The following is a 20,726-nucleotide window of genomic DNA, read 5'->3' as shown; positions in this document are numbered from 1 at the left end:
AATCGGATAACTTGTGGATACATTGGAGAGAACTGTGGTTTGGTGTAACACAGAGTAGCCAAAATAAATTAGTCAAATCTCATCATTTATTTTAAATGTCCTGTGTATTATTCAAACCTAGGTGTGGCATCAAAATAAATGAATTATTAGTTAATTGACATTATATACTATAATAATAAGATGATAATGACGATACAACACTGATTTTACATAAGTAATACTTAAGGTCGTACCCAGAAAAAAAATGAAGGAAATTATCTGTTTAAATGAAACCAGAATTCTTTAGATAATTTTAAAACAAAATGATTTTTTATCAAATGTGAGCTTAAGAATTTCGATGGGGAATAATGTGACTTTAGATACGCTTTATTGTGTTTCGCCGTTTACACATATGCTGAACAATCACTCATTTATGTAAAAAAAAAAAAAAAAAAAAAAAAAAAAGCGTGCATATTCTAGTCATACGTCATTGATAAATTAATAAAATTGTTTCATGCAATATGATATGCAATCAAACAATATGTAAATTTTATATCCAAGTGAGAAGACTGAACGCATTTCTAAAGTATCCAAATAATTGAAGAAAATTCGATAGAAATATTTTTAATTATATATATGTATATACAGATACGATGCCAAGAGCAACACAGTTCCTAAATTTACACTGTGTACTGTAAAGGCATGTTATTTTCTATCTTGTGTATAATTACTTTTTTTCTTTCTGTAAAGTTTCTTACCTTTCTAGGCTTTTACAGGTGCTGTAGATCATTTGCGATGCCTTTCCCCTCCTTTTTCCCCTTTACAATGCTTAATAATATGCAGCTATTGTGAGTAGGCTATTATATGTGTTGATTCATTATTAAAAATGTTGTTGCATGTAAAGAAGCTTGTTCTCTATCCATAATGTCTAAATATATATGTTTTTATGTTGCTTGTTCTTAACTTACTGGATTCTTCCTTTTTTTTTTATTTCTAATGTATCTTCTGTGATCTTTCTTCGGTTTACTGCTTCAGCGTACTCAGATGGTAATCTTTGGCTTAAGAAGCCATGCTTGTGTTCAATAGCACTTTTGAGAATTAGTTAAGGGGGCAGACTACTATCTATTTTTGAGAAGCTAACAAAGTTTCTTTTGCCCGTTTTTCGTAAATGAAAAGAGATAATGAAATGTTACTCACCACAATGTTATTCTACATCCGAAAATACGAATCTGAAGAATTATCAGTGTTGCCATCCATAGAAATTACAGTGTGTTTAAAATTTGAATTACCCAAAAATCTAGATTAAGGCAGCGACTAGAAAAATGAACTCAACGGTAGTTGATTAATTATCGTTGTCGTCTTGGTTCCTTGTTTACTACTTTTTAAATAATGTTTGTATTTATTTTGTAATAACTTCTGCAAGTCTTTTCATTTACGAAAAACGGGCAAAAGAATATTTCTTAGCTTTTCAAAAATATTTAGTAGTCTGCCCCCTTAAGCTTCGGGGATGAGGCTTGAATCAAAAGTACGAGGCACGTCCAGAAAATAAGTGTACTAGATTTTTGTAGATTTCAAATAATTTATTTAAAATAAAGCTTCTACATGTTACGTCAGTACATATGTGAACTATTTTTCCATGAAGTCGCCATCCCTTTCGATGGACTTAGTGAGACCAGGGAACAATTTTTTCATGCCTTGGTCAAAGAAGTCTGCCGACACCCCTTTTGCCCAATTCTTCATCTCCACCTTCACTTCCTCGTCAGTTGAAAAAAAAAAAAATTCCCACCCATGTGCATCTTCAGGAAGGTGAATAAATGAAGGCGGCAGGTCAGGAGAATGCGCGTATCAGTCAAAATCGACAGTTTTCCACTCCTTTGTTCATTGTGCACATCACTACGACCGCTTTTAATTTCACTACACCATTTTAATACACTCGTATGATTCATAATTCCTTCGCTCTCGTTACAAACTTCATTTGATCTCGTTAAAAACTTCAAACGATGATTTTTCGTTTACAAGATAAGGGATAACGCTAGGAATCTCGCACTTGGCGGTAGATTTTGTCGACATCTTTCACGCGAGACGTTATTACGGCCAAGTTTTGGACGTACTGACGCGTGATTGGGCTCGCTGGAAAGGGTAGGAACTAAGCTACACGACAGTGTGACCAACATAGCAATTACAAATTCCCTCTGCCCACGAGGGCCCTACTACACTTATTTTGTGGACGTGCCTCGTAGACTATTCCTCATCTGAGTTTTTTTTTTTTTTTTTTTTTTTTATCTTCAACAGTGACGAAGCATGGCGAAGTAGGATTCCCATTTTTCTTTTTTTCCGCCAAATCTGGAGGGTTTTGGTATCTAACAAGAAAGAAAAAAAAATCCACCTAGTTGCTAATGTACGGTGTTGCTCACCATTAGTTCATAGTACCTAGGACCAAAATCCACCGTAAATGAGCAATCTATCACTGAACCACTCAGTTTTAAAATTGTTACAATACATATAAATAATCTATTATCAGACAACAATTCTACATTATTGTTATGCATTTAGCATCACATTTATGCAGAAGAGATTGTAATGATAAAGACAACCCTTGTCAGAGATGTTACAGAATTGATTTTTAATTTTTTCTATTAGTCAGACACAAGAAAAGGGCGTTACTCAATCACTTGATGTGTGTTCTGAATAGACATGGCCTTTGAAGTGTGTCCATAAAAACTAACTGTACTCGAATAAAGAAAAATGACATTTGGAAGAGCACCTGTTGGCCTATCGTCGCGTTGGAAGTATTCCGCAGAGGCGATCGCTGTACTCTTTCCACCTCGGTTGACAAACACTTCTGAACAACAGTTGCAAAGCGACAACATCCATGACGTAGCTCCCTTCTAAACACAAATTTCCACGTGGCTTTAAGATGTCAATTCATTTCTGATTTTGATCCGAGTATAGGTGGCAGGGCTGTGCTTAGGAAACCACTGTTCGGCTTGTTGGAATATTTAGTTGTAAGGCCCTATACTAACTAACTCACTCACTCACTCTATGGCCTATGGAACCGGGAGATTCAATGCCGTTTCACAACAGCTCTCCATTGGCTCCTGTTCTTAGTCAACTGAATCCAATTTCTATTTTGTTTCCATATCTCTGCAAGATCAATATTAATATTCTCCCATTTGTGCCTAGGTCTTCCTAATGGATGTTTACCGATTGGGTTTCCAATCAAAACTTTGAAAGCGTTCCTACTTCCATTCTGACTTCATGACTTATCGACCGAGCCTTTTAGACTTCACGACCCCTAACAATGTTTGTTAAACGGTATAAATTATGGAGATCCTCGTTATAAAGTTTCCGTCATTCCCATTCCTCTTGGGTCCGAATATTCACAAATACTTTGTTAGGATTTTATTCACAAATACTTTGTCTGATTTCTTCTCTCAGGGTAAGCGAAAATGTTTCGCAACCATAGAGCACAACAAGCATGATTAGTTTTATGTATATATAATCAAGCTTCAAATTCTTTGACTGAATTCGCGACGGCAAAAGATTTTGAATATGAATTCCCTGCTTTCAGTTGACACTTAATTTCTTCGTGGGTATGATTTTGGTCTCTTAATATTGATCTTAGTCTACTTTGGAAAGTATTACTTGATATCTTGACGCATCCATAATTTGCAGTATTAAGATCTCAGCGAATTTACATGTATTTAGTTTTCCCTGTATTTACTTGTGAACCCATGTTCCTACAAGCTTTTAATAAGGGCTCTTCATTTCTTTCTATTGTTCATCTATCATCCGCATATCAGATTTACATCATTAAGGTCCCATACTACTGGATTGATTCAGGCTCTTGTTACAAGCTCTATGTTATATAATTTTGGAAAAAGGTTGGGAAAATACGTAATGTATGCTATATTCAAAAGGGGCCGTAAAAGAGAATAAAAATAACTAAATCTGGTTACATGCTCTACTATGTTACATAGGGCTTGGAAAATATATAATGTATGGTATGTTCATTGGGAGTTGAAGAAAGGACCGTAAAAGAGAACAAAAATAAATCTGGTTACAAGCTCTACTATGTTACATAGGGGTTGGAAAATATATAATCTATGGTATGTTCATTGAGAGTCGAAGAAGGAGTCGTACTCTTATCAGCATTAAAACAGGGTTGTAACTAAATCTGTTAGAAGCTCTATGTTATATAATTTTGGAAAAAGGTTGGAAAATACGTACTGTATGCTATATTCAATAGGGGTCGAAAAAGAGGCCGTAAAAGAACAAAAATATCCAAATCTGGTTGCAAGCTCTACTATGTTACATTGGGGTTGGAAAATGTATAATCTTCGGTATATTCAATAGAGCTCGAAAAAGGAGCCGTACTCTTTTTACCAGCATAAAAAGATTCGTAAAAGACTAAATCTAGTTACAAATCTTGCAGCAAATGACCCCACCCTACTGAAGACGAAGATAATTCATCTGCTGCTGGTAAGGTCATGGCATTAGTTTTTTTATACGCATGAAATAATTTTCATTGATTATCTTCAAAAAGGAGAAACAATCAACGGTGAGTGTTGTGCAAACTAATTTCAACATTTGAGTGATGAAATCAAGAAACACCGGGCGCATTTGGCGAAAAAGAATGTGTTGTTTCATGAAGACATCGCACTATTTCACTCATTCGTTATCGCGATTGCCAAAATCAATGAAGTTAAATTCGAATTGCTTCCTCACGCACCCTATTCGCCAGATTTGGCCCCTTGGATTATCTTCTCTTTTCGATCTTGAAAAATATGGCTCGGTGTTAAGATATTTGCCAACAATGAAGAGGTGGAGTCTGCGGTTAATGAGTAATTTGAGGAGCTCAGTGGTTCTCACAAGGAAACTGATTCAAGTGTGACACGAAATTGTGGACGAGTGTTTGTGAACAATTAACTCCATTAGAGGGGAAAACCCTCGATCTCAACCTTAAGGAGACTATGATGAAAGTAAATGAATTATAATGGAATAATTGGTGGAATGGGTAAGTGGGAGGAAGCGGGAGAACTCCGAGAAAACCCACGAGAATGATGTTTTCCACCACAAACACTTGGCTAGAGGTCTAATCAGGGATCCCACGCAGCAGATGTAAGCGCTCTACCACAGCCACAGTGGCCTCTCGTAGATTTTTGAGTTTAGCGTCCTTTTCAGTAGCGAGGGTATATAGGACGTAGGTCTACGACTTAACGTGGGACCCGAACCACATGAGCTCTCACCGGGAATGAACCCGGGTCTAACAAATCAAAGACGCCTAAAAAGAACCGAATGCCTTTGGCGTGCGAGACGGGTTCGATTCCCGACGAAAGCTGTTGTGACAAATCTAATCCCAAATCAAACTATCCATTTGTGGATATCTTTACAAGAAACTGCTTACGCCATATTATAAGGTTGTTAACGAAATACTGGGTGAGTCAAAATGATGCACTCGATTTCAGTAGTTTATTATTTGAACAATAATGAGCTTTTCTGGCCAATATATTTTTTTCTGGAATTTAATCTAAAAAAGTTTTTTTCCTGTTTCTATTACAGAGGCATAGTTTCGTAGACGTCCACTAGAAGGCCGTTTAGTCGAAGTGAACAATATGGCTTCAACAGGCCAGCAGAAAGCGTTCAGTGTGCTTGAAATGGCCACCAAAATACCCAGACCTCACCCCATGCTATTTCTTCTGCTGGGGTTTCACCAGCGTATGTGTGCCGCCATTTGCAACAACTGTGACTGAATTGCGTGAGCGTATCACTGCAACTGTGGCCAATATTTCGGGTGAAGAATAATACCCATTCGATACTACATAGACGTAGTCGCGCGTAGTATTGGTCTTCTGCAAAGGTTGGACCCCTCCGTCTGAGATCTTGCAGAACACAAAGTACATAAAGGCAAAATAAAAATTAAAAAAAATAAGTCGATACGATCACCAATACCTTTGCTTCACTTGTCTTTTCTGAATACTTTTCCGTCATTATGATTTGATTCAAAGTCAAGAGTATGTCAGGAAATGTGGCTTTGATTACTTGGTATGATTCAATTTGGCACACCCATCTGGTTTTACAAATGGACTTCAATTCAATTCGTGGTAAGTTATTTTCCTCCTGCAGTTTCAAAAACAAAAGATGACATGAAAACATATAGTTGTGGCAACAAGGAAAAGAATATGTGAACTTCCGCAGCCCCACGACATACGGCTACAATCACCAAATTCAGCCTGCTATAGAAGAACAAAGAATATACAGGAATAAACCTCTTTTGCTATTGTTTGTAGCACCACTTTACTCATTACTGACAACAGTTCATCTTGAATTGAATGGTGAGTGTATTTCGCATTTTTAGGTAATGCCGCCATTTTATTCTGAATCCGTTTGTCACGTTTAGCAGTGAACTGCAATAATTCTAGCAAGTTTCTTCTGTTTTCGCTCTCGTTACATCTCCTTAATGGAATATTTTGATTTGCAATCAAAAGTAGAATTTCAGCAATAGTGGAAATATAATACCTATTTTCCTCTATTGATCTTTTATTAGCATCACTCAGTTTGGAAACCACTGAGCTCTCTGGGCTATGACTCTTCATTGGCACATAGCATATCCACTTCACCATGTTGTTTCTACGATTGTTACTCTCCTCATGATATTTGATACCAGCATGCTTATCTGTAGCGTTCTTCCAATATTTCAGATGTGTCGATAAAAATCTGCAAGTTGAAGAAGTGTTTATGGGCTTCTATGAAGTAGCTTCAACAAATTCTAGGACATTGTTTGAAGTCGTCCAGGATGTCATATAATTTATCTCTCGACCTGAAATATTGTCGTGCTCAATGTCAGGATGGTGCGAATAACGTCAGTGGACATTTAAGAGGATTATAAAGTAGGATTACTCACCTGGAGCCGAGAGCTATATTTGTTCATTTTTCGGTGTATAATTTGAATTTGATAGTGCAAGATGAGATGAAAGGTATTAGTTAATATGTGCGAGACTTTCTGGTGATTATTCGTGAATTTACATAATTTGTAATAAATTCATCGAAGAGGTTAGCAGTGTTTCAATCGCTACAAGAAGACGATGAAGTCGAAGATGAAGTTGTGAAAAACATTCCCAGCCTGACTTTGCGATCATTCTGTTCCCCAAGGTGTTGTGTGAGGGTAAAATCACTGAAATCGTTGGAAAATAATTATGACGTTCTCTTGAAATTTTTGGAAGATCTATCAGAAGAAAATAGTGAAGTCGGTGGAAAGGCTAGTGGATATTTTCCAAACCTACATCAATTCAGATTTCTCATTTGCTGAAAATGTTAATTTCAGTTTCCGGCAGGGTTGAACAACTTTGTTCTTCTTTTTAGAAGAAATCATTGTCATAACGCGAAATCAAAACTTCGGTGGAAATTTTGTCTGCAAGTTTAGATTCACAAAGTGATAGATTTCTTGTTGTGGACAGGGCTGGATTAATTCATCTGGAAGCCCGGGGGTAGAGAAAATGTGGCCCCTGCTGACTTCACTTAATACATTTGTGTGAAAGTACAGTAGGAAAGTTAAGGGAATATGTTTCATATTCTTGGTCATATTTTATTTTATTGTGATGATTGTATCGTCATGATTCTTCTTAGATAACCAGTTGAGATTTTGATCACAGTGGAGGTGGTCCCTGTCTATCTGGAGACCCGGGACTATAGCCCTCCTGAGCCCCCTGTTAATCCGGCCCTGGTTGTGTAATGAAATCATGCAGAAAGAGGAGAAATTTAATATTGATGAACCAGTTTTACCTAGAAAAAGGAAGATGCCAAATCGTTACGACGAAGGTAATGATCCTCATACGTATCAAACGCCCGAGGAAATGTACAGACAAATTATTTTTTGAGATAATTGATGTGGCTGTGGATTCGGTAAATTGTAGCTTTCAAACAAAGGTTGTGGAACTTATTTCAGAACTTGAAGCTTTTGTTATCGATGAAAACTGGTGCTGATCGAATTCTGCAGTTCTATGGGACAGACTTACGTTAGATAAAGACAAGGTAATTGCGTAGGGATATGTTTCTAGATCTGTGCAGAATGAAGAAAGAAGTATCCAACTTACCAGACATTACAAATATTAAGTAGAGAAAACTGCTCCCATGCGTGTAATGCTCACAGAATTTGTGAAGTTTATGCGGTTGATTTTACTATATCTGCTACTTCTTGTACCTCTGAGCGGTCATTTTCAGCACTTACTGGTTAGACGATTTGAAACTTTTTTGCGGTCAACAATGACCAGAAAAGATTGGATGATTTGGCAATTTTTCATGTTCATAAGGAAATGATTAAAAATATTGATATTAACAAAATTGTAAATAAATTCATAAGTGCAAATGAGGTAAGAATTAATGTTTTTTATATTGAAAGTTTACATGTCATGATTATTACTATTATTTGGTACATAAGGTTAGTCATTTTGTAGTTTATGTTCACAACAAAATCCTTGCAAGTTCTTTCTGTAATACCATTAAAATTATTTGCTTTTATGAAGATTTTTCATTTTCATTTGTATAAATGTGGTATTTTCTTTTAGTAATATGTTGATAATATCATTGCCTCTTGCAATCATTGTGCATCATGTAAATTGTTTAAAGTATATACTTAATATTACGATTACATATGTTGAGAATATTCATTACAGTAACTTACCCTTAAGAGCCTACCTTACTAAAAATAATACTAAATTAACCATTTTTCTTTTGCTTGTTTGTTCATCAGTGAAAGGAGATAATGAAATGCAAGTCACCACAATCATAAATAATGCTATTCTACAACAGAAAATATGAACTTGAAGAATGTTCAGTGTTGCCATCCATAGAAATTACAGTGTTGCCAGAAAACAATTTCCCTAAAATCTAAGTTAAGGCAGCGAGTAGAGGAACAAACACAACTGCATTTGGTTACGTATCGTATTGTTTTAGTTTCCTGTGAACTACTTTTTAAATAATAGTTGTATTTAGTTTGTAATAAACAAAATAGTTTTAATATACAGTTGTTAAAACTAAATAATAATGTTAATTAAAAAGTAGTTCACAAGAAACCAAAACAACATGATACGTAATCAAATGCAATTGAGTTCATTCCTCTACTCGCTGTCTTGACTTAGATATTAGGGAAATTGTTTTTCTGGCAACACTGTTATTTCTATGGATGGCAACACTGAACATTCTTCAGGTTCATATTTTCTGTTGTACAATAGCATTATCTATGATTGTGGTGACTTGCATTTCATTATCTCCTTTTACTGATGAATAAACAAGCAAAAGAAAAATGGTAAATTTCGTATTATTTATCCATGCCTGTTTCTGGATTCCACTTAATACATTTATCGTCATTTCATTCGTTACGTTCTATTTAGGGCATTACTGATGAATTACCATAAAATCCGTATAAAAAATTGCTGAAATAATGTGTATTTTTGTTTATAATTTGTTTCTAGCTGTAAACGAATTTAAAATAAACCATCTTTTACAAATATCTAAATTGTATTTTTTGTATAACATATAACAAGCATGTTATAAAATAGAGGATCTGCCTAAACAACAAAATCGTGAAGCCATACGTCACATTTTCGCCACCAGCACTCTGCTCCACCACTAAGATCGCAAGATTTTGAGCCAACATTCATGGCGGAAACGAGAGTAGCCAATCAGACATGCCGGTTCTCGTTTTTATTTGGGGGGGGGCTTCATTGAGGTAATAGGATGAATATACATATGGGCTAATCCTCTATTTTATAATATCCTTGGAACATAATGATACATTCTGACCTGGAGAGACAACGAAAATTTAGGAGGCCTAGTCTCCAGGTTGCGAGCCTATTTTTGTTCTACTTGGAAATGTTGCCGATGTACGCGTACAGATGAAACGTCTAAAGCGCTCATATTATATATTTAAAAGTACCTTCTTATAGAAGCTACATAGAGTACATTGAAATAATTTTAACATTTATTGCAATGCCAATGGAAAGAATTTATCGTATTATAGACTGGGTTTAATTTCCAACGACAAATATGTATTTTACAGAGTAAACATAACTTTATGTATCAGCGGCATCATTCGGAGAGGGCACTCATCCTCCTGAGTTTGAAAAACACATACTTTTTAATAAATTGTAAACTAATGGGCCTATAGTAATAAGCGTGACTTTTATGTTGGTGAACAAGCTTGCCTCCCCCTGGGAAAATTTGAGATAAAGCTGCTCAGAACCGCCTGATTTTTTTTTTTATTTTTTTTTTATTTTTTTTTTTTTATTTTTTTTTTAAGGGGAAGGTACTGAACACACGCAAAGTCGCGAATATCTAGGTACACTTTCATGCACATTATACTTTATATAAAACAATTATTATCGACGCATTTTGCATAACTTTATTAACTTTTAAATACTGTAGTGTGATTAAGCAATTCTAATCTATTTTGATATGAATTTCGAAGAAATGGAACCCTTTCGAAAATCCAAGGAAGAGCTATGTATTTACTCTTCACTTCGTAATTTTGTCGGATATTGCAGCTATTGCCATCTATTAAGCAATTCTCGAATTAATCTTTATTTCCGTCTTGTACAGAGCACCATCTATCGAGAGCATTTATAAGTAATTCAACCGCACCTCAGTGGTAACGGGAAGTGGATCAAATAATGACATAAAAAAGCGCGATTTTCCCACGTAGCTATTTAAGAAATTCTGAGTAATGGCGAAACGTAACTACACAAAAAGGGGAGAGCAAGTCAAAATTAGTAATATAAAATATATTAATATAAAAATTAAAAACGCTTATATAAACAATAAGAGTTGGAGCGGAGAAAATAAAAAGTCTTGCAATCTTGGCCAATCAACGTTACATTAGATACTACGTTAAATGTGTAGAATTTTCAGAGTAGCACTCTCATGCCAATTAGGAAGTGTCCGCGTGTCATGGTGGCACGCGTGCTTGAAACTGCACTGTCAAAACCAATTCGCGGCGGATACAGCGCGTTCAGCGTGTAAGGGAATCAAGTCAACTTTTTTTGGTTATTTTGGACACATTTTTTCGTTAAGATCTCTGCTTGAAGCTTCTTTCAGTTTAAAAGATCCATTTCCAGATATTGTAACTAACTCTTATAATGTAAACAACAGTGTTAACTTTTCTCATATATTTAAGAGGCATCATCTCTGCAAAATTAAAATACCGCTAATTTTACAGTAATTATGTGATATCTTCAAATAAACAAAAGATAATCGAAATGTGGAACGAGAGCGCACTGTGTACTCTGTGCATTAAGTAAAATATTTATTAAAATGAAAACATTATTTAGAATTGAAGAAATCACAGACATTTACGTTAATGTTTTGCTCCCAAGAACAGTATTCTTTATTAGTTCAATGTTCAAATGTTGTTAATAGGCTGATCAAAGTTGGCTAACTGCTAATGGACGCACTAGGCTAAATAAATTTGTAAAACAGAAAAAATGCAGCCTATGTGAAGGATCAGATATCTAAAATAGGGATACCGAATGTAGAATATTGAAGTAGGCTACTAATGGCCTAAAAGCTAACTATTCTAATTAATAAAGCTAATAACGCTTATTACCAAGACACGATCTATTTCCGGAACCAATTTAATTAACTTATTACTTACTTTTGAATAAAAAAAAAAAACTATTTAAAAATTGTTTATAATTTATTTCATTCATTCATTCATTTCGGCTTCCAACTGGACACTTTCTTCATAGGCACGACCGTTTAGATCCAGTTGCCTTCTTCCTAATTATGTGATAAATGTGACTGTAAAATGATAAAATTCGAATTAGTGCTTCACATGAACCTTTGTACTTTAGAATAATTTATTTCACACCATGGGGCAATCCCGAACACTCCTGGTAATGACACATTTTGTCCAGCATTTTCCTTGGAGACACCATTTTATTGTTAAAGTTGAAACTAATTGTTGACTGCATACGGGTTAGTAAATTTACAAAGAACTAATGTTCCAATATAGGAGAATATATAGCCTTATCTGTAACAATATAGATAAGATAAAATGCAACCTTGCCCAGATTGTTGAATCAACATTATAAGTAAATCGAAACAAAAAAAAAAAAAAAAAAAAAAAGTTTTCTTCCTGGCAATTCACTTAACTGACTGTCACCAAATTTATGGTACACTTTTCCAGATCTCTCCGCTAGCATGCAGCGCAATCGACTGTTTTCTAACAAGCTTCCTGTGTAAACTTGGGTGTTAGGCATTACCCCACAGTGTTCGCGAATACCCCGGTTTCCCCTACATAATGTCTCTTTAGCAGTAGGACTTCATTCTCTTGTACTCTGAACGCTCCATATATACAGGGTGGTTCGGAAGTGGGCGTACCCCCTTTAGTTTAAAATGTATAGTGTTATTTATAGTAGAATGTCTGCACATAATTACCTTGAAGTCTTAAGAGTTATAAACATCGGTATGGTCACCATCCATGTCGTAACACAGCTGAATTCTGTGCCAAATTCTCGCAGATGTTTTGCGGAGATACCCCGGAGTCACGAGGGTGAAGACGTGTTCCACAGCTGCTCGTAATTCTTGCGTTGTGTGATATTGAGTGTTTCTTATTTGTTGCTTTATGAAACTCTAGAGAGCATTGTCTGGTGTCGTCAGATCGGGACTTCTTGGAGGCCAAGCAAAGAGAGCTGGTGAAGATGCACAACCTCTTCCAATCCAGGAGCCAGGAAACTTCACTGCAAATAACTGTTACCAAGCAGAACACAGCAGAAAACAAATGAACATGGATAGCAATGTTGCCAGACCATGCCAAGAAATGTTACCAAACGAATGTAGGTAAAACCTAAAACCGTCAGAAAACACCAATTAAGGATACTCCCACTTCCGGACCACGCTGTACATAGATCAATGTAAAGTATTTTACGGAGTGTAGAATACAAGTAATATTAAATCATGCACACACACACAACAGAAAGACATTGCATTAACATTTCTCGTTCCAATTTCTTGACATGAAATATGAAAAAAAAAAAAAACACTAGGAGATCCTTTAATGATAACCACTCGCGTTCACTAGTTTCCCCATAAAGCAGTAACGTACGCAGAAATTTATTTCGGGGGATCCAAACTCAATATGAGGGTATTTTATATTAAAATTCCTAAAATTACCCCTAAAATTGGCTAAATTTACACAAAAGTCGAAATTTCAGGGGGTGGACCCCCAGGACCCATCCCCTGTATACGTCCCTGCCAAGAAGAACTGGATTACAATATAACTAACTAACTAACTAACTCTATGGCCTATGGAACCCGGAGGTTCAATTCCGCGTTCACAAAAGCTCTCCACTGACTTCTATCCTTAGCTAACTGCATCCAGTTTTTACTTTGTATTCCAATCTCTGCGAGATCCATCTTAATATTGTCCTCCCATCTGCGCCTAGGTCTTCCTAATGGTCGTTTTCCGATTGGTCTTCCAGTCAAGACTTTGAAAGCGTTTCTACTGTAATCTAGAATGGATTACAATATATCTAGGGTTAATAAAGAAATATTTATTTACAAAATATAGTAAAAATCAATAAAATCAGTTTTGAAAAAAACTTGGGAACAGAACATACTCATGCTAGTAAACTGTTCTCTCTCTCCGAAACTTTCTGAGCAACATAAATCATATCATATATGATTCTAGGTCAAAACCCCCCTGGACATAATTCCCACTTGAGCGGACATAATCCCCCTTGTCTGAACGATACAATTACGTTATTTTACCGTAAAAGTCGAAGGCAGAACTAACTTTCTTGTAGATGTAGAATGTCAAACATCCTAATATGACAGTTTTTTTTTTAACCGAGACCGATTTTTATTTCCTTAAAAAAGGATTAGGATACATAAAAACAAATAAAACTTAATAACTTTTGAACCACTGGACCGATCTGGATCAAATTTTCAACTTAGATGAAGTTAGAATCTGAGATTATTCTTTGTCATATCACTTTGACAGTGTAACTTAAGGGAGGGATTGGGGAGAGAGATTTAAAAATGATCAAAAATGACCGATATTAGTGTCGAATCTATAGGTTTTGGGGTCGCTGAGATTTAACAGTGACACTTCTGATGCCGTTTAAATCCAAATTCAACCCCACAACTTGGGGTGGGAGAGGGGGGATATACGGTCTATATATAAGAATGATCGAAATGATCAATACCAGTGTCAAATTCATAGTTTTCGGGGTCGCTGAAATGAACAGTGACACTTCCGATGCCGTGCCGCGCCACATGGGGAGGGAAAGGGGATATATAGAAATTATCAAAAATGACCGATATCAAAGAGCGCTTTAGTAATAATAAAAAGTGACTGACTAGCGAAACGTATCGCTATTTTTTCTTAATTTAACCCAGCGAAGCAGATAATTGATGCTAGTTACTTATATTATGCAGTTGTTACTGAAATATTGATTCTTGTAATACTAACAAATTACCCTTCCCGCACGTGTTACTCTGGACAATCTTTTGCGTTCTTTCTTCTCCATCTTTTATTTAGATTTCGTCTGAATTTGAAATCTTATACAAATTTTTAATATTTTGTATAAACATATTAGGGAAATAGAATATTCTTGGGGCCGATTCTGGTTGGAAGAGACTAGGAGGTCCGGGACCTACAAAATTTGCTTGGACACTCCAGGATCTGAACATATTAACTTGGATCATTGCACGAAACATACATATCTGAATATCACCCCCAACGTTATACCGAAATCGATGTCATCTGTTTTTCTATTCTAAAATGTTTCAGTTTAACGTCCCATGATTATGCCCTTTAGGGTAACGGATATGGATAATTAAAGCAAGTGAATGATGATGGAATAATTGGTGGAGCGAAAATGAGGAAGGAAACGGAAATATCCCGAGAAAACCCACGAACACAATGTTGTCCATCACAAACTTACTTCGCCGGGAATTGAACCAGGGACCTCACGCACCAGAGGTAAGCGCTGTGCCACAGAGCTACTGTGAGCCTCTTTCATTCAAGTTGGAATATTTAAAAACATTGAAACACACGGTTAAACTTTTTAGATAAGACGTCCAAAAACAGGAAATTTCGTGTCTCTAAAAATAAGCTTAAGGGACTCCGAGATATTCACATTTTATTTTCCCATCTCTTATTTTCTGTCTACTTCATTTTCTTAACTCCTAAGGCAAATAAAAAAAAAAAAAAAACGTATTTAATTATTTTAAATGGAAGATCCAAAAATCAAATTCGATATCTCTAACTTTAAGGGTCTCTAACACACTCGCACACACATACAAAAAATCCTGAAGAAAAGAAATATTGTAAAACATGTTGGTCCAATAGCGTTAAAATCGAGTATAGAAATATTAAACCCACATTTAGGTTATGCAAACTAGTTGTAGATGCTTAATCATAGAGAACGTTTAAAAATAACTTTATCATAATGTCTGGTTTTGTTGTGGGAATGCTAATAAGAGTGAATTGTTATTTTGTTTTGATACTTTAGTTAATTAATTACATTTTAGTATTGTTCATTATTGATGACTGTTGGAATATGTTCACCGAAATATCTCAATTAAAATTCGATTTGTTGTGTCAGATGTTCAATTATATTTTAATTACTATTCGTGTCATCGGCTGAGTGATCTTATTAAAAATATTTTTTGACAGTTTATTATTATATATTACTGTGTTATATCGTTTTAATTACCTGTTATTGTAATTATCTATAGAGATGTATAAATCTTTCTTATTCGTTTTGTTGAAATTTTTATGATTCTCTTTGGTGTTTTAGTCAGGTCTTTTGTGATAATTTGTGTTCCTGTTATTTTGTAAATGTAAGAATTGTAACGTTGTATATGATGAAGGGTGTGTGTTAGTACTAATATAAATATTGATTTTTTGAAACTCATAAAGATATAGAGCGAGTTAGAGGTTCAAGGCGTATCCTTAGATTGTTAAACTTTTACCAGTACTGCGAAAACCATTCTTGGCTCCATAAATTAAAAACATAAAATTTGCCGTTTGGACTTTTTATCTAAAAATAATTGAAAACCTGTTTCTGGAAGTTTGACCTAGGATCACTAGCGGATCCAGAAGAATCATTTGGAGGGGGCGGTTCGCTTCCTGGAAGATGAGCATAGCCTCAAAGTGTCCAGAATTTCAATTTGCAAAAATGGGACACATATGAATCCAGGGCTGGAGGGGGCTGGGTGTAAACTTGATTCCCAGATTATATTTTATGACCCGAATTTGTAAGCTTTTTTTTTTAAAAAAAATAAATTATATTCTTTCTCTAGATTTAAATTAAATACGCACTTCCGTTTCGGAGGCGTGGCGGTATCATGATTCACTTCACACTTAGTCACCGCGATTTATCAGATGCGCTGTATTGGACAGTACTTACACAAAAGAAAGTACTATATTGACAATGGTATTTATCCTGTCATCTGTTATCTGCCACGAAGCCTGTCTCATTTCTCCTCTGTGTATATAAATATAGCTTCCCTTTGTTTCACTAAAGTGATCGCAAGAAAACATGAAGCTTGACATAAATCTATCAATTTCATTATCCAATAGAATGCGAGTGTATGTTCTGGTCATCGATCCGTATCCATGACATTTTTTTTTTCAGAGCCTCTCTGAGAGGGGCATTATCTTTTATCTCTGGCGCTATGCGAATAACATTTCCTGAGGGCAAGATGTTGAATTTCCGTTACGTTTCGTTTTTCGAATACGCGACAAAACGTACTAGCGACAAAACGTACCACCGACAAAACGTACCACTTACCCTGAGGGCTGCTTATGAAGGGTTTTCTTAAAACACTTTAAATAATGACAAGCGACAAAACGTACCACTTGCCTGGAGGGCTACTTGCAAAGAGTCTTCCAATCAGCCATCAAATAATGTCAGGCGACAAAACGTACCACTTGATAGGACGGTAGATAAGTATATATATATCGGCCAAAATAAGGTTTAAAGTTGAACAGATTGGTGGTGAGAAAAGTACCGATGTAAGACCAAAACTAAGACTAAGGGATGCAAGACCAAGACCATGCCTGCAAGATTTTCCCAACACCAAGACCATACCTGCAAGATTCTCGCCAGACCAAGACCAGCAAGAATCTTGCATATGCAATATTTGAATATTTGCTGATTTCCATCACACTTTATCCAGGCTTTGGACCAGAGACGGATAGACATTATTAGAGGGGCGCGGGCGTTTTCTCCCACAAGAGACACCAGAATCTCAATGTCACAAATCAATTGCAGTTTTCTTTCTACAGTAAGTCAATAGTATTAACAATTGACAATTAAAATCTGATATTCTTTCATCAGTATATTATTCTGAATTGTTCAAAATGTTATATGAAGCTCAAGGAGAACGTATACTATATTACAAAATTAGCAGATGTTTTAGTGTACTAGTTTTTGATACTACTGTATCTATCACTTTTGCATTCAAAATATTTTTTTATAAATCTTTTTCAATAGACATCAACATAAATGTTTTCAAATGTTTTTCAGACATGGTACTCGTTAATCTATTTTTAAAGTATTTCAGTTTATTTAAGTTTTGAAAAATTTCTTTTATATGTTACCTGAGTTACGGGCATAGTCAATAAAAATTTGTATGCTGGAAACCTGGATAAGTATTACTGCAAAATTTACAATTCTGCAAAACTAAAAAGCAGCACATTGGACAATTTTGAAACACGTTTTCCAATCGCTTTCCTTGTAAACAAATGTATTTTATCCTAATTCTGGATCACTTGCACCATCAGAACAGTCATTTTTTCTCGGTTGTGCTCGTCATCAAGACTGACTTTCAAGGATATCCACGTCCTTCAAAAGTCCAAGAGAATACATTTATATTATCCTTGGAAACTTCATTACTGAAGTTTTTCAGAAAATATGTAAGTTTATCGAAAGGCACGTCTGGAAGTTCTGTTACTTGGTTGAGGTGTCTAGGGTCCAAATAATCCACAAAGTACATTGCTTCTTGAATCTTGAAGAAATACTCGAAACTACCATGTCCAATATTGTGTTGAATGCTTCGATGCAGTACCTGGTCATTGGATAGAAGCAGCTTCATATTCATATTCATAGGAAAATCTTTGTCCATCTCTGAAGGCGAATTGTCGACAGGTCAATAGAAAAAAAAAGAAAGAAGTCACGTTCTAAGTCTTCAAATTTGTTATTGGCCCATTCCGCAAAGCTTAATGCTGCATTCTTAACGGATTCAAAATCATCTCTCTACTCTTTCACTTGGAACAGAGTAGTCTGCACCATCCGATAGGACTACACTAGCAGCACCCTCTATTTGGAGATAGTTTGACAGAGAGGTCGTCACTTGAAATATCTTAAGGAACATTTGTGCTGTCCGAGTTGTTTTGAACTTGAGAAGATCTTTTATATATCCTTTCGCTTTACACCTAGCTTTTGGTTTGATATTTTCTGTAGAAGCAATTTTCTTAATTATTATGGTCAACTCTATATACAAAGCACTTTCTGGGTTCGAAAAATGACCAAACTTTTTTTTCTGAAAAACAGTGTGTTTTCTACCATCTTGTTTCCGCAATAACTGTAAGACGCCTTTGTTAACATTTGATTTTCCAAATGTCCATTCGCTGATAAGACTCACGCATAAATATCGTACAGTCATTCAGCAGAACAATGCCACAGAATCAATGCAATTTTTTGTCAGATCACATATGACATGATTGAGTATATGAGCGTAACACCACACATATAATTGAGTTTCTTAGTAGTTAAGCGGTTAGCGTATGCGCCTTTGTCGTGGGAGACCTGGTTTCGATTCCTGGCGGGAGCTCATGTGCTTCGGATTTCCCGTAAATCAGTATGTCCCGTCTCATATAGCCTCGCTGCTAAAATGGCCGTTAAACTCAAAATCAACTGAATCACACGTGTAACTGATCATAGGTGAATTGAAAAAATCCGAATATTGTCCTTGCGTGTTACTTGAGCCATCGGTTGAATTTCCAATACACTTCTTAATATCAAGGTTCAACTTCCTGCAGAATTTCCAGCAGTAAACCGCAAGGACACTGGCCTGTGGTAGATGCATTTTACAATGACAGCAATACTTTGTTTAACAACCATTTTAACAACATACCATAAAACAACAGAGCACTGGCCTGAAACTACTATATCTTGAGTAGTGTCTAATAGGACAGAAAATATTGAAGCTTGAGAGACTTCTTTCGAAATATCTTCTCTGATAAGTGTATTGATAGCATTCAAAACAAAATTCACTGTGTTTAGTAAAAGTTATGCGACCACTATCCTGCTTACTTCCTCGTATATGACTCTTCTCGGTGACCTTATCTGAATTACTTTTAAGCGGAAGATCAAATTTGCTTAAGAAAGGAATAATATCCAAAAAGTTTCCATGATCTATAGCTGTCTCTTTCAGTTTATAGGCTGCTACACTTCCTCTGTAAATGAGCCCTCTTTTACCAATAAGTTTCTGCACTTTGACAACTCGATACATTACCTGTCTGTTCTTCTCAATCTTATACTGCCGTTGTTTTACCTGTTCATGAGGAAGTAGTTTCTTAACATTATGTTCTCTTTTGTTACATATGTAAGCACCCACATTGGTCTAATGTATTTTGGAAGACTCGTGTTCTCTTACTCGCTGATAAATGTGTTTAATGTTACGTTTGTCACGTATAGAACCTTTAAGAGAAGTTTGTTCGATCTGGAGAATAATCTGTGAACACGCTGGAAAAAAAAAAAAAAAAAAAAAAAAAAAGCTTGAAGTGGTACGTTTTGTCGCGGATTACATATCCGAAATGTTTTAAATAGTCCAAGACAGGTTGTAATTTATATAAGTGGTACGTTTTGTCGTAGAATAAATATCAGAAATGCTTTAATTAATCCATGACAGGTTGTCATTTATGACAGGTCGTCAAAAGTGGTACGTTTTGTCGCGAAAATTCAAGTGGTACGTTTTGTCGCTGGTACGTTTTGTCGGGACACCTCGTTTTTCACCATGATTTCAGTTTGTCAACATTGCTGACATTTTCTTAAGTGCGCGTTATGATTGCAGCTACATAAATCGTACCAAACTCTTCTGATATATCAAAGGTGAAGAAAACATATCTATGATTGGTATAGAACCCAGGATTCACGAGGAGTTGGGGAGTCACTGACTGATAAACTTTGATCCCCATGGAATTGTTCATTTCTCAAGAAAAGCTCCCAACTGTACTCAATTGATGTATTTAAAGATGAATGTGTAAGGAATTCAATTTCTGGTACATCCAGGAATTTTCCACTTAAACAGGAGAGAGCAAGAAGACAAATATAGGACATTATTACAAAAGTATAGAGCTCTGTACATAGGGTATTTTAACGTTCCACGGTAATGACATGACGGCTAAGGAAGACGTGCACTTTCTGATTATAGTGGAATTCGAACCACCTGTTTCGTTAAAATGTACCCTCACCGGGAATCGAACCCGGGACCATGAGCACCGCATAGGGTATTTTCTCCGAATACTCCGCTTTAGCAGTGACATAATTGAGTATGTAAAGAAAAAAACGCATTAGACCAGATTACGAACAAGGGGTTGGAAATTGGCTCTATTAGGTAATTTCTTAAAAGCAGCATTTAGAAACATGTATAATTATAATTATGCTTACAACAACAATAAAAGTATATTATAGTAGCCTTTGTTTAGGTGGGATTCCGCTCCCAGACCCCCAATTTGT

The sequence above is a fragment of the Thermobia domestica genome, chromosome 12 (assembly GCF_964235325.1).
Source record: "Thermobia domestica chromosome 12, izTheDome1.hap1.1, whole genome shotgun sequence".
Lineage (NCBI taxonomy): Eukaryota > Metazoa > Arthropoda > Insecta > Zygentoma > Lepismatidae > Thermobia > Thermobia domestica.
This window is presented reverse-complemented; position numbering follows the sequence as displayed.